This window comes from Xenopus laevis, chromosome 9_10L (genome assembly GCF_017654675.1).
Source record: "Xenopus laevis strain J_2021 chromosome 9_10L, Xenopus_laevis_v10.1, whole genome shotgun sequence".
NCBI lineage: Eukaryota > Metazoa > Chordata > Amphibia > Anura > Pipidae > Xenopus > Xenopus laevis.
Window position 1 is genome coordinate 70489625 of NC_054387.1, and position 14740 is coordinate 70504364.

Sequence of the window (14740 nt, forward strand, 5' to 3'; positions counted from 1 at the left end):
GAAACAAACGCACAGCTGCTCATTTAAATAAATCAGACAAAAATACAAAAAAAAGTACGGATACAAGATGCAAGGCGGGTCTAACGCAAGTGAGCGCCAGAAGGCTGTGTGATTGCATGCAGCTAAAAACAAGAGTATAACATAATTTTCAGACAGGCAGAGAGGAGGGAACTCGCAGCGACTGATTGCGAATGTTATTACATTACGTTAAAGCTGTTGTTAGCAGTGCCATTATTTTTCCCAGTGCAAGAGACACCAAAACCACCTGCACTTTATGCCACCTGTCATTCGGCACAATGGGTGGGTTTTGGCCATTTAAGTACAGATTTTCAGGCTGAAATCCGACCATGTTCACAGTGACAGGCAGATAAGACTGAAGTTAAGATACTATAGGATGGTATAAAGCAAATTATTAGGAACCAATAGAGGACCTGGCTACAGAGGCAGACTAAAGGTGGCCATACACGGGCCGATAAAAGCTGCCAACAGTCGGCAGCTAATTGGCCCATGTATGGGGGCCCCCGACGGGCTTCCCCGATCGAGAGATCTGACCGAAAGTCGGCCAGATCTCGATCGGATGGGACTAAAAATCCCGTCGGATCGCGGCCGCATCTGTTCGTTGATGCGGTCCCGCGATCCGACCGCCCGTTAAGGCATCGTTAGGATCCGATCGTTGGGCCCTAGGGCCCACGATCAGATCAGCCTGATATTGCCCACCTCAAGGTGGGCATATCGGAGGGAGATCCACTCGTTTGGCGACATCGCCAAACGAGCGGATCTCTCCATGCATGGCCACCTTTAGTTAAGCAGCTGGGAGAGAGAGAGCCAGAGACATGTTTTGAAAGCAGCCCCTACATGGCAGTGGTTGTCTAGTGCCACACCCAACCCCAAGCCTCTCCTGACCCGGTAAGCTGCAATTTTTTATATACCAAACACAAAGTACATAAATAAGCTGACATCAGGCAACCACCAGAGGAATCCGGAGAAGTCAAGGTCATGGGCTGGGTAGGCTGTGAGCAGTTTGGCCTACCACCCGCTAAGGATGTTCTTTGCCAGATCAGACTCACTTTGGGCTAGCCCCCACATCCCTAGTTGTTTGACTTTTTTGGTTGAAACCCTCACTGGTGGGAGACCTTTTGGCAAGTGCCACAACAAGGTTACAGGTACATGATTAATAGACTCAACCTAACCATAGCCAATGATCCAGGCCCCACCAGCACAATACAACCCCTTAGTTTGGAAACCTTAGGAACATTATAGCTGGCATCTATGCTAGACTCCATGCCTGTTAGGCCACAGTTGCTAGCTTACTTAAGGAACCATCATATGTAGGAGGGCTACAAGAAATGGTTATAGAAGCTGGCAGAGAACAAAGGAGACGGGCAAGGCTGAAACTGAAAGCAAATACCTTTAGGACAATGTCACACAGAGCAGTGTCACCTGCAGGCACTGTCCCCACAGGCAACAAAATACCGGAAAATACCTTCCTGTGGACTAATATTAGATTGTGTTATCCAAACAGTTGAATCGCCCAAAAATGCAGAAGAAAGCATTTTTACTCAGTTACAACACAATTCTAACGTAAGCCTATAGGAAGGTATTTTGGGGCTATTGTTATTGTCATAAAAGGGTAGGGAAACAAAAGTAACAATGAAAAACAAAAAGGGACAAACATCACTCGAATTGCACAAAGCACCAACATGACTCGGAACTTGCTAAGCACAATAGCTCTGCTTTTTCCCTTTGCACCAAGGTTGTATCGAGCCTGCTGAAGAGCAGGAGTTCAGGCAAGGAGAGCTATTGATATAAACATATAGAGCTTTTAGCCAAATCCTCTGTCCATTCCCTGCAGCTGTTGTCTCTCACAGTTGGCACTAAGCGCTGCCAATCTGGGACTTATATCTAATGAACACTGCATTGTCTTATTGGCTAAGCAGATAGTGCCAGCGCCATTAACTGGTTTTATCTGCGTTTTTTGTCAGGAGACAGACAGCCATGCCGACTCTGCTCTTATCTTGTGGTAGACTCCAATTCCCGCACACAGTGCCTCTTCCATCTCCACTGAAATAAATCTGGATTAAGTCAAAGCAAAAGGCTGAAGACTCCACCATTTATTTTTCTAAGGCTACACCCCACTGCATGGCTGCTTAGAAAAGCTATGTGATTTAGCCTCTATATAGCTTGGATAATATATATATGCATTTTTCCACTGACATAAAAAGAAAGTCATGTGACCTTAACCTTAAGCATTTTGCTGCCCACACAATTTCCAGCTTGGGGGCATCAAAATGCTGGCATTTGCTCTCCCTATGACTTTAAAGGTAATTGAAGGGACCGTGCCGGTGCACTTTAGTTTAGGTTCACGGCCACATTTCCGAGTGACAATGGATTTGCTGGAAAGGTTGAGTCCTGCATCAGATTGGAATTAAAACTTTTCCTGTTTTTTTATATCCCCTCACTTCTGGAAATGAACAGGGAACAAAGTACTGCCAATGGCATACACGGATACATGTAAAGATCTGTTGTTACTAAATCTTTGCCCTGCATGTTCGTTCACGGTGTAAGCCAAAATTTGGCTGATCAATCATTTCTCCCCTGAGCCAATGCAGTCCATCAGGAGAGGACCTCAATAAGCCATTCAGTCCTTGCCCCATGGATTTATCTAACCTGCCCAATCGAGCAGGTCCGATACATGCAAGGGGCCAAACCGGGAGTTGTATCAGCCTGTGTATGACAAGCCTTAGAAATAAATGCTCCCAACACATAGGTAAAGGCTGATGCACAAATTGAGCTATTCTGTCCTATTTCAACACCGTTTTAAGAACAAATTAAGCGGACAAAGACAGAGGTTACATTTCAAACAAGACCATATTATAAATAGGAACAACTTTGCTTTATACAGAAGTCCCTTAAAAAAGTGAAATGTGAGCAAGGTACCATTACTATGAGCAGATATGTTGAGCTGAAACAGACAGCTGTCTCTGGTGTCAGATCAGTAAAGCTTTTTATCATACACCGCAGATCATAGGAATCAATAAAAGGGAAACCAGGGCCCAGACAGGCATATAAAATAACGGCAACGCTACTTTCTACTGGTCTTGTTTCCATTTCAGAAAATAATGACACTGAGGAAAAGAAAAATCACCTGAACAAACATCCCTTGCTGTCTGGGCAACTCCACTCCTAATCTTTTACTCCAATGCACTCTTAGTTTAAATACACAACTGTTTGTTAACAATGACAATGTAAATTAGGCCCAACACTTGTCAGGGGTGGCTGGAAATAATACTTCAATAATATTTAACGAGCAATTACAACAGTAGGGCCAATATTGGCCCCAGCCAGTGCTTTAAAGGGGCACAATGCACCATTGCTCAGCTCAACAGAGCACTTGTGCTGAACATTTTTTCTGCCTGTTTCTTTAATTATAAAGAATTAAAAGAAAACTGTGCTAACCTCCAACTCAACCCCCCCCCAACCAAAAAGGGTAATGGGACATGGGGGGGCATTGCCATAAAGCAAGTCAGAGTTGGGACAGACAGACAAAAATACGAAGCCACAGATGATAAGTGAAATTGTTCTGTTCCTTTCTGGTCAATCGTCTATATCACGACAATTCAAAAATCTCTCTCCCAGCAACAAAGCACTACATGTACATTGTGGTGATGTGTTGAAATGGAGCTCTGCATAAATAAACCCCTCCATTTCCCCATATGAAGTCTTTGTTAGGCTTTGAGATAAGGAGCAGCTCATTATATAGAGGACTTTTCTGTGGACTGATAATTTGTTTTACTACTCTACACTACGGTGACTCTACAAAATCAGGTTGGATAGGAAGTGAGAAAGTGAAAGCCGTTTCTTGTTTAGGGCAAGAAATAAAATTTAAAAAAAACAAACAGATTTTTCGAATTTAAACACTAGACAGAATATATGATTAGTATAAGCCCTATTTATTGAGCTCATGTTGAAAGGAGGGGTTTTGTATTGAAGTGGTTAATCCATGATGTGCAGAAGCAGAGGTCACACATAACAAGGGTCATGCTAGTCTAAAAAAAAAACATGGTCGTTGCCATGCCAATGTCAGGAATCTGTGTAGTTATTTATGCATGTGAAATTAGCTAAGTAACTGCTGACTATGTGTTATTTACTAGTTAAAGTTAAAAAAAGTTAAATAAAAAAAGCCTTCTTGTCCTTCCTCCCATCATAAAACGAACAATTAAAAATTGCAAGTGCAAACTCTTCCACTAATGCAGTTTTAGTAAGCACGCTCCTGTGTTTTCTTTGCGTTCGTCCCTATTAAATGGCTTTCTGCTGCAACTGTTAAAACAAATTGGCAACTGTAAATGTACGCAGGCCATTGGCAGGCATATTAACCCTTTCAGAAATATCAATGCTACAGAGCAAAGCACAATGTCCCCTATTGGCCCACAGCAAGTATTTGGGCCCCCATTAACCATGGGGCCGGTAATCGCCACATCCCTCCCCTTGCATATACCTATGAGCACAAGTGTACGGAAATCATTTGTGTAGAGGTTCAAATACTTTTTACAGAAAGTATGGTAAATGTTTAACCCTATGTGTGCCAGCTGTCAACCCTTCGATCTTTAGAATCGACCATACCACTATAAGGTGGGCCAAATGGAAATGATCCCATTGTTGGATCTAATAATAACAGGGGCCTAAGGAGACCTGTCCAGAGTAGACCACATCAATGTAGGCTTGGTATTTTTAAACATGGCCGATATTTGGCCAGGTACAGAACAGGCAGGCCATCGGGAAGTCCCAGTAAACAGGTCACTAAGTTGCTGTCTTGATCTAGAAGGCCCAGCTTTAATTGCCCTGCGTATGGCCAGCTTAATATATGGGAAAAGCCTAGAGCTATTTAAATTACTACTTGCCCTTCTTATAAATTGAGCAGTTGAATATAATGCTTTGAAACAAAACAGAAATCCTTACTAGTATTTGTAATTTTATCAGCCCTCCAAGTACCCGGCTTGTTTTGCCATGTGCATCTAATTAAAGACATAACTTTTAATAATTGCCATTTAAGGGTTTATCTCCCCACATATTGTGCCTCCCCTGCACTCCTTCATAGTTATTCTTCATGCAAGGCCCCCCCTCTTTCCACACCCTCTAAAGAGTCATGTGACCCCATTAACTTCTCCCTTGGCACCAATATGAAAGTGCAAGGCTAACGAGACGTCTTGGCTTCTTCGGTGTGAGGCAGACTCGATTAAATGCTACTAGCACTTAGCCATCCAGTGTGCCTAACCTGCCACATTGAATAAAGTTTTCAAATGCATCACTTCAAAACACCTTCAACTCCTGTTCTACCTTATAAAAAAAGGAGGGGGGACAAACAAGACTCCATTTGTTGTACTTTCCAGGCACATTTCCAAAATGCAGACGTTTCTGTGGAGAATTCGTACATCGCTTTTTTTTTTTACAAGCTTAATGGCTTCACACGTCCTTTCCTGTTGTGGAATGAATCCTTTTTATTGCTGGTTTTACTGCACCCAAGGCATGCAGGAGGATGGGGTCCCACTGAAGATCTTCTACATGTAGAAGAAAACTAGTTCTAAGGAGAGAGAGAACAAGGATCAGCTGATCTAGAAGAACTGATAAACAATATTGTGACTCCCATCTACTGCACAAGTCCATGGTCCAGAGCCATTTAATGAAGTGGAAAGCAATTCACCTCCCACCACGCTGGCTATGGCCTAGTGGGCTTTTGGCCAAAGGATCCATAAGAAGGGAAATCCCATAAGCAACTGAAATATTGCCACAGTGATCAAGTCAGTAATTGCTTGGTCCTATCTGGGGAAATAATATCCTGAAGTTTTCCATGCAGGCACAAATAACCCACCATCAGCTTCAGCAATTAGATTTGAACAGTCACCTACAAGTTAAACAAAAGCAACAATCTGATTGGTAGCTATGGGCAAAATCACTGGTCATGTTTGTCTCCAATGTTAATAAATATGCCCCAGAATGTAGAATTGTTGGCCTCTCTTTACCCAGTTGACTTGGTGAAAATGTGGCAGACTAACTTACAGTTTAAAACTGGCTATCCATGTCCAGAGAATGTAGCCGATTTCAACCGTACTTGCAGACTGTGAGAATTTATGCCAAGTTCAGGGCCCCTATCTGTTGAACATACAGCACATCATAAAACAAAACATAAAACTCTCTAGAACATGGCTAGGTTTTAGAATAAAAGTGTGCCAGTGAAGGTATCTCTTTACAGTTAGCGGTTTGCCAAGTCTAGTAACCCATTGCAACCAACCAGATGTACATTTTCAAAATGCTGATCGATTCCTAAAAGTTACTTGACTAGTAGCAACCTTTGCATCTTTTATTACAAACAACCAAGTACCTGCAAGTAATGCTAGTACATACACTACTGGTACCACCTCCACAGAGAAAATAATAGAAAATTACTAAGAGTGACACCTGCTTTGAGCAATTTCCACTGAACGCAGGTCAAAACATGTAAATATTTTAGGTTTAAAACATCAAAGTCCTGATTAAAACAATGCATTATATTAATTAAAAAAGTAACCTCCCCTAAAATTGAATTACAAAAGTCATTAAAAAAAACATTACAAAATCTGATGACTCATACAGAGATCATGTAACTGAATAAAGAACATTGGTCAGGAAGTATTTTAGGCAAATAGAAAGGCTCACCCCCTTCTCCTGCACTCTAAGCTATTGTTGAGACTTGCTAGTAGCACAAATCCACTTGTAATTACAGGTTGGAAATAGCAGAGAATTAGAAGAATAAGTACTGGTTTGGTCCAAGTGCCACCCAGACAACTTTGGTTTAATAGGGTACAAATAAATTCTGCTGATACATACATATAAAATGAAATATATATATATATATATATATATATATATATATATATATATACACACACACACACACACACACACACACACACACACACACACACAATACATATATAATATATACTTCTATATGTATGGCAGTCAACATCTCTCGCTCTCGCTCTCTCTCTCTGTCATAAACCATTGAAAACTGTAAATACAAATACGACAACTGCTGCATTGGCTGCACCTTTTTCCAATCTCAACCACTATGTAAAACAAAATATTGAGCCTCTAGCTGAATATTCTCAGATATAGTGGCATATTTATTAAAATGTGATCTCATTCCGCCATGGTTTGCCTGAATACGCTCGCCTTAATACGCCTCAGGTCTATTTTTGAGGTGTTACCACAATTTCTCAAAGTCGTAATGACACCAGTGCCAGAGTAATGTGTTGAAATTTTGCTGGCGTATATACTTGGGGAAAATATGATGGTGAATGAATCCCATTCAGCACTGAGGTATGTGGGATATTAGAATGGACTTAAGTAACATGCTAAAGTGTCTGTTTGATCCTTATAATGGTTACTTGTTAAATTGGACCTGGCTAAATGACTTTTGGCAAGACAAACGTATTAGAATCAGTGATCAATTGCAAATAATTATGCCTGCCAAATATATGCAGAGTTTAACCTAAATCTCAATAATAACATGGCAATTTTTTTTACACAAGTTTGACACATTTCAAATACACCCCATAGTGCAAAACAAATGCCCCCTCTGTCTTGTTAGACCTTTCTCGTCAGCATGCCCTTCCCACTCTCAGTAAATTCCAAAATATAAAAGGATAATTCCACCAGTCAAGGAAAAAAGGCCAAATTACTTCTCTCTAACAAACTTCTCTCCATGCCAGATTCTCTAGAAATCTTGCGTTTCCTTTTAGCTTCTACTTTTCCCTTCTAGGGTGGAGAAATGCTGATGAATCTCTTGCCTTCTCCACAGCGCTTATGAATATTAATAAATCATTACAGCTTTTAATTTGTTTTTTTGCATGTTTTTAAGTGCATTCTCAGCTTTTTTGCATTGTTCTTAAATGTGAGACTTTTAGAATTTGCTAGTGTTGGCACATATATTTTGGTACATGCATAAATGAGCCCCGCCCCCCCCTTTTTAATTCTAGCAAATTTATAAAGCAGTATCTGTAGCAGGTCCATAGACTAAATCAGTTAGATCCCCCTCCAGTAAATGCTTGCGTGTCTGAGTTACAGGGTGTATTTAGGCAACACCCTGTAAAACTATGTCGTTCATAATAACTGCTCATATGTATGTCTTATGTACAACTGGGAAACAAAGAACAGCAGAAGGAGAAGTAAGGGATAGTAATCGGCCAATAAACTAGGCTTAAAAATTGGGATATTCCAGCTATATATATCAGAACAGAACTCATTGTCATTCCCAAGGAAACAACCAACCTTTTTGCACGCCAAAAGTCTCCTTTACAATTCTACAGCCATCTATGGAGTATGCATTTAAGGTAGAACTATGACAGCTCCAAAAGGGAAACAAACATTTGTGCGTTTTGTGTATACAAATAATTATAGACATACAATTAAATCTACAATTGTTATTTATAGTGTATGTGTTTATGGATTGAATTCCTGTGCAGGAGATGTAGATTGGATCCATCAAGGCCCATTCCCTCTTCATTAGAAATTGATAGAGGCGCTACATCCCATATGGCAATCCCTTTAACACTTGTAGATTCGGATTAATTGAAAAAATGCTAAATCCTGTTTCCTATGTAAATGGCTGTTTTAGGGCAAAGCAGAGGGCAGGAAACCCCTACACCCCTGCTAACTACTAATAATGAAATGTAAATACTAAAACAAATTGTTAAAATAACAAATTAATTAACATAATGATAACATGCAATGATTGGTCTCACCAAACAACCCCTACCCGCCTTGCTTCTTACTAGGAGACCAATAACTTGGGCAACTACTATCTTACTTAACATCACAAAGTCTTGTTACTTCAGATAACGGGTTTACATATAATAGATCTTATATCTTTATAGGCATTACAGGGAATAGATCTCATACCTTTCCACTGAGAGAAGTACCTTGTACCCTATACCGATTTACCGTATTGGAGAACTATAACTCACACTCTAAACGCAAAATAACTTTTCTAAGTTGAAGAACTTTAACTTACAGTCTTCCTTGCTATTTCATTATTGGGACAACCACCTATCACAACCAAGGAGCACATTATTTCAATTTAAACGAGTGATTACCCACCTGTAATAACTTGACAATTGTTTTTATGTACTTTTATTATCTATTTATTGTGTTTCCTGGCCGGCCAGTTTTGAAGAATTTTGTTTGATAAATTACACACATTTTGAATATATTGGTCATATAATAAACCTTCAATTTATTCTTTTGAGTCCTAGTTTATCTGTCTCTGTCTGAGTAAACACATTATAGGAGATGTAGTCTGTGCTGGGGTACGAAAATGGGTTCCATTTATCTCATTCAGACTTACATGTGTAACCATTCTTACGTGGCAACAAAGTGACAGCTGTAGCACATTTATAAACACTAACAGGCCTCTCCTGAAAATAATAACAAAAGTTCCAATTTCCCATCATTTGAAGCCATTTAATCGAGATGGTAATATTTTTGAAAACTATAATACATGCAAGAATGAATCACACACACGTCATTATTTTTTTTTCCCGAACATAAAAGTTCTAACTTTTCATGAATGATCAATAAAAATGGCAACTTTCATTATGCTACTCTTAGCAAACTTTTAATTGGTCTTAATATATATTTTTATTTTTTTTTACAGTTTTTTTATATTATTTGCCTTCTTCTTCTGCTATTTACTAGCTTTCAAATGTGGCCAGTGACCAAAACCCATTGCTCTGTGAGGCCCCATTTTTAATTTTTTGATAACCTATGTCTTCTCTTTTTATTAGGGCCTCTCCTATTCATATTCAAGTCTATCATTCAGACCAGACTGGTTGCTAGGGTAAAGCAAGTTAGCTGCTGGAGACCAAATGCAATTTGTCAAAACGTGCAGCTAAAACGTCAATCAGATTAGTATTTAACTAGTGGGCCCCACAACAAAATTATTTAAGGGCCCCCCTAATCTTTGGAAATATGCTTCATATATATTTATTAACACTACATATCAATTACTGAGTTGCCTATACCTCCTAGAACCCTCTAATCGAATGGACACAGACTCTGCCTCTTTGAATAGTTTCGTCTCAGCTCTTTTAGCGTCTATAAATTGATAGTTACGACTTTATTGTTAGTGTTTAAAGACAACATTTAACCAAAGGTAAAAGAGGACTTTAGATTTCAATATACAGTATGTATAACAAACACCATTTAATAGCACCAAGATGATCGACACCATGGATTTCTTAAGGCAAAGTAAAGTGGCACAGCACCTCCAAAATCTATGGAAAACTGGTATTTAAAGCACACAAGCATGTTGTCAGCAGACAACGTGGGATAGCATCATCCCTGGAAAACAACCGGTAAAGAAGCTTCCTTGTTTGTCTTGGGCTTATGCCCAAAAACTAATTAACTATGGCCTCCTCTCTATGCATTTGGGTATATAGCCAGTAGAAGGGAGACTAGTAGCAGCGACTTGTAGCTGGCAGACTTTGTCAATAATGATAGTAAATAAGCAAAGGAAATATATTTGATGAGAGGGAGGCTGGTCACCTGGCAGCAATATTCTCTGGACTAGACTGCGGGCTAACAATGCCCAGTGTACATGCCAAAGTTTTATCTGAAATATATGAATGTCCTGGTTTGAAACCGGTTTGTGTCTAGTTGAAAGCAGAAAGAGAGAAGCCCCAGACACACTGTCTATTGTGCTGCTTATCTCCCTGCATGTCTGAGCTCAAGTGAGACAAGAAAGTGCGAGTCACGTTCACAGGCCATTCTGCATGACAAAGGAACCCTTTAAAGCCCTGATCACCTCTGCAAAAAAGGGCCCTTCCCAGGCACCTTCCCTGCTAATAAACAATCTGCAAGCCAACAGCGGGCAAACACAATGTTGCCATCGGAAAGGGAAGCCATGCAGCTAAAGTGTATTGTCCAAAGCTTGGGGGGGGGGAGATTAATTGCACTATGGGGTTACTCTACACCTTGGCCTGGATACAGAAACCAGCAAATCATCACATGCAGTTTACAAACCCAGGAGGATTGCACTTGCCAAGCCAACCATTTCTTATGTATAAACCTTACTGGAGGCATAGGGTAATGCCAGCCCTAATGTTAAATGCCAGCGTACTCCCAGCAGCCTCTGGTGTTATATGGAAAAGCTGGCACCGCCGGCGTATGTGTGCAGCTCTCTCCAACCAGATCTAAAAGGGTAAATGGGTGTAATCTGAAAAGTTGGCATCTGCCATAGTTCCAATTGCCTGTGGCCACCATGAGATGAAATGCACATTCCATGCTTATTAAAACAGATTTGCTTCATGGAAATTCATAAAAATGGACAAACAAATAATATAATGGAGTTTTGGAAGAATGAGATTTCACTCACAAATAAGAAGCGGATGCCTCAAACCTTACAGATTATTATGTTTATTTAAAAAAGGCTGCCTGGCTCTTTAAAAAGCCAGCCACATAAATGTGTTTGCCAGGTTCATAGAGCTCCATCCACCCACACAGATAAACATAGCTGGGAGCACACAGACGGAGAATTCCCGGGAGGAGAGCTGGCTGCATTCCCACAATATGTTTGCATAGCATTGCACTGGGGCTTTTTTTGTGCAGAGACAATTTGCAGTGTCTAGTCCCCCCCAAGCCGGCACCCACTTACAGTCACATACACTGGGAAAAGGGCCCCTGGAGCTCACAAGCAAGGACAAGCTATCTGTCATTCCTGAAATAAATCTTATAGAGGGGTAATGGGGGGGGGGGCAGATCCCATGTCCAGGCACAGGCTCCTCCTTCCCAAAATAAATCTAATGGGAGATCCCAGCAGGACAACCTTCAGCCTCTGTCCTTATACCCAGGAAGAAGTCTCTCTCCCCTATTCCAATAATAAGGCCAAGAGGAGAGGGGGCACGTCTCCCCCTTGCCCGTTATAATCAGACGGGGAGTGCTAAAAAGTCAAGGGGCCTCTTATTTCCCAGCCAGAGAAAGAGGAGCCTCTTTCCAAATTAAATTCCATAAAGGGATCTCAAAATAATAATCCACTTGGAAGCAGTATAGGGACCCAGGACCAAAATGGTCACTGAAAGCTGCACGTTTCACAGCTCCAAACCCAAATGTCTGCGGCCCTAATGAGAATCTTTACTATTCCAAATTTGCCCTTTTTGGCCCCACAAACAGTAAGGCAGAACCCCCTTTATGCAACTCTGTCCCCTCATTTTTACAGCCAGGTCCACTTTAACACTACAATACTAGGGGGTAAGTTGTAGTTCTGCAACAACTGCACTGGAATTCATAGAGCATGGGAATAACCAGGCTGCTCCTAGAGCTGGCACATGCACACTATTCAGCCCCAACACTTCCATCTCTGCCAGGACCATCCTCACTGCTGCAGAACATCCTGGAATATCTGAGCTGTCAGTCTCCCAATGTACTTAAAGTGCAAATAGAATCAGACAAGCTCAAGCTGTTCTAAGAGGTTCTGCAGCTACTGGGACACTAAGTTTTCCCCTGGCTCTGTCCTCCTATCTCTTTATACAGTAAAATGTTACCCCATGTGTTAGATGTCTTACCTGCAGCCGGGGTCGGATTAGTGCTCTGGGGCGAATGGGGTTTCTGGAGAGGGTCGGGCCGAGGCAAGGAGCTAACGTTGCGACAAAGCAGCCATAGATCATAGGTACAATCAGCGAGCCATTCCACAGGGCAGGAGGCTTCTCTCCCCAGCACTAGGCAGCCTCATCTTCCAGGCAGGACACCTCCCCCTGCACCCAAGCAGCGCGCACCTCCCTCTTCCCCGCACTGGGGGGACAGATCCGATCACAGTGCGACAGAAGCAGAGATCGATGAAGCGGAGCAAAGAAAGTTGTGCGGGAGGAATCGTTGGCGACTGGAAATCCCTGAGTCCGCTGTTGCTACTGCGGGAGGAAGTGTCTGGCTGCCAGGGTTCCTCCAATGGGTGTCTGGAGCTGCAATGAAGCGGCGTTAGCACATCATTTCCTCCCCGGCCTGAGAGGGGGGAGGGGAGTATCCAGGGACGGGCGAGGGGCGGTGGGAAGGTGGAGCGGGCAGGGCAGGTGAGGCACGGGGGGGGGGGGAAGCTGCCTTTTCTTTTGGGATGCCAGAGTCTCCCTTTTCTATATGACAATGGTTCTGAAGGGGCAGCTGTAGCAGAACCTCTTAGCAGGAGAGAATATTATGTATGTGTATACTGTGTGTGTATCTATATATAAATACTTTTAAAAATATATTTGGAGTTTTTTGTTTTTTTTAAACAACTGGTCTTAGAGGGTTTCATAGTTTGCACCAGGTCTAGTAACGCATAGCAACCAGCACATCAGCAGGGAGCATTTTACTGGTGACTTGTTTGAGTGCAAGGGTTGCTATGGGATACTAGACATGGGGCATAAACCGAGCATTTATAGTATGAGATATGCAGTTGGTTCATTGGTGGCATATTATTATTATCTATAGTATTATGTGCAACTCAGGCAGGGTTACTATAAGGGAAACAAACTCTGCAAATGACTGGGCTGCTCATTATTTTTTAGTTTAATCATTGTTGCAGTTGTACTAAATAGTTGGTAAGGCTGCATTTAACAGATACTGCATGCATAAAATGTGCCTTATGTCTGTGCCACAATGTATAGTGTTTGTTCAATTGAAAAATATTTAACATTAGAAATTATTATATTTGTTAGTGTAATAAAATGGTCTAATTTCTTTCTCTCTCAGAGCAGCAGTCCTGCCTTGCTTTATGGCTGAGATTCTAGATATCTGTATAACAGGACATTATGTCCCAGCAGTACAGATCCTATCTTATACTCATTGGGGAGCAGATTGAATCTGGTAAAAAGAGGGCTAAAGTTCTTACAGAGAAGGGGGGGGGTCTAGGGATTGTTTGTCCAATCACCTTCTTTGGCACCATTTTCCTTAAAGGGATCCTGTCATCAGAAAACAAGTCACATGACTTGGGGCAGCTGGGTAATTAATATGTCTAGCCCCATGTCAGATTTCAAAATTGAATATAAAAAAATCTGTTTGCTCTTTTGAGAAATGGATTTCAGTGCAGAATTCTGCTGGAGCAGCACTATTAACAGATGCGTTTTGATTTTTTTTTTCCCATGACAGTATCCCTTTAAATTAAATTTTGGGAATCTGGGTTAAAGGACGTGTTCTCTGTCTTTTATTAAAGACTGGATGAAGGACGGTAGAGTGAAGGGCGTCCGGATCGGGGGGGGGGGTTTCTGCAACATATTGCGTTAGGTTACTGAGGAAATGGAATTAAATGTTTAGTGATATAGAGAATTTATCAAAAAACAGTTGTATGATCAAGTGATCAGTTCTTTTTATGTCACCTTTTTAAGTCTGAGGGATTGCCCTTTGGAAGTTATGAGGGAATGTGTTAAATTCATGAATGGCAAAAGACTTCCAGGAAAATCTTTTGGATAATACATGGCTCGCCTTTCAGGGGAAATTATTTGTGAGGAGCAATTTAAGTTATTTGAGTGTTACAAATAGATTCTGCCCTTGAGACTGTGGAGAAGAGGAAACTAGATATTTTTTTTATTGGGGTGTTCGGTCTCAAAGGCCCTTTATGAACAAGTGTTGACTATTTTGGGAATAAAAAAGTTCTGTAGAAACACTTATGAGGAGAGAGCCTATGGCATTGTGAGACAAAGAGACTCTTTTCATTATTTTCTCAGTCATTAGATACTTT

General features: G+C 41.2%; 1 protein-coding gene across 4 annotated transcripts in view; it reads right to left on the minus strand.

Moving 5' to 3' along the window:
- acvr1.L (activin A receptor type 1 L homeolog) overlaps positions 1 to 13059 on the minus strand; it is a 45756-nt gene extending 32697 nt beyond the window's left edge. The window contains exons 1-3 of one of the 4 annotated variants that reach the window (XM_018234201.2): positions 12597 to 13059; positions 6055 to 6147; positions 5335 to 5578 (exon numbers count right to left, since the gene is read on the minus strand). The gene's annotated coding sequence lies outside the window, so the exon portion shown is untranslated. 4 annotated transcript variants of the gene reach the window in all.
- Between the last annotated feature and the right edge of the window lie 1681 nt (positions 13060 to 14740).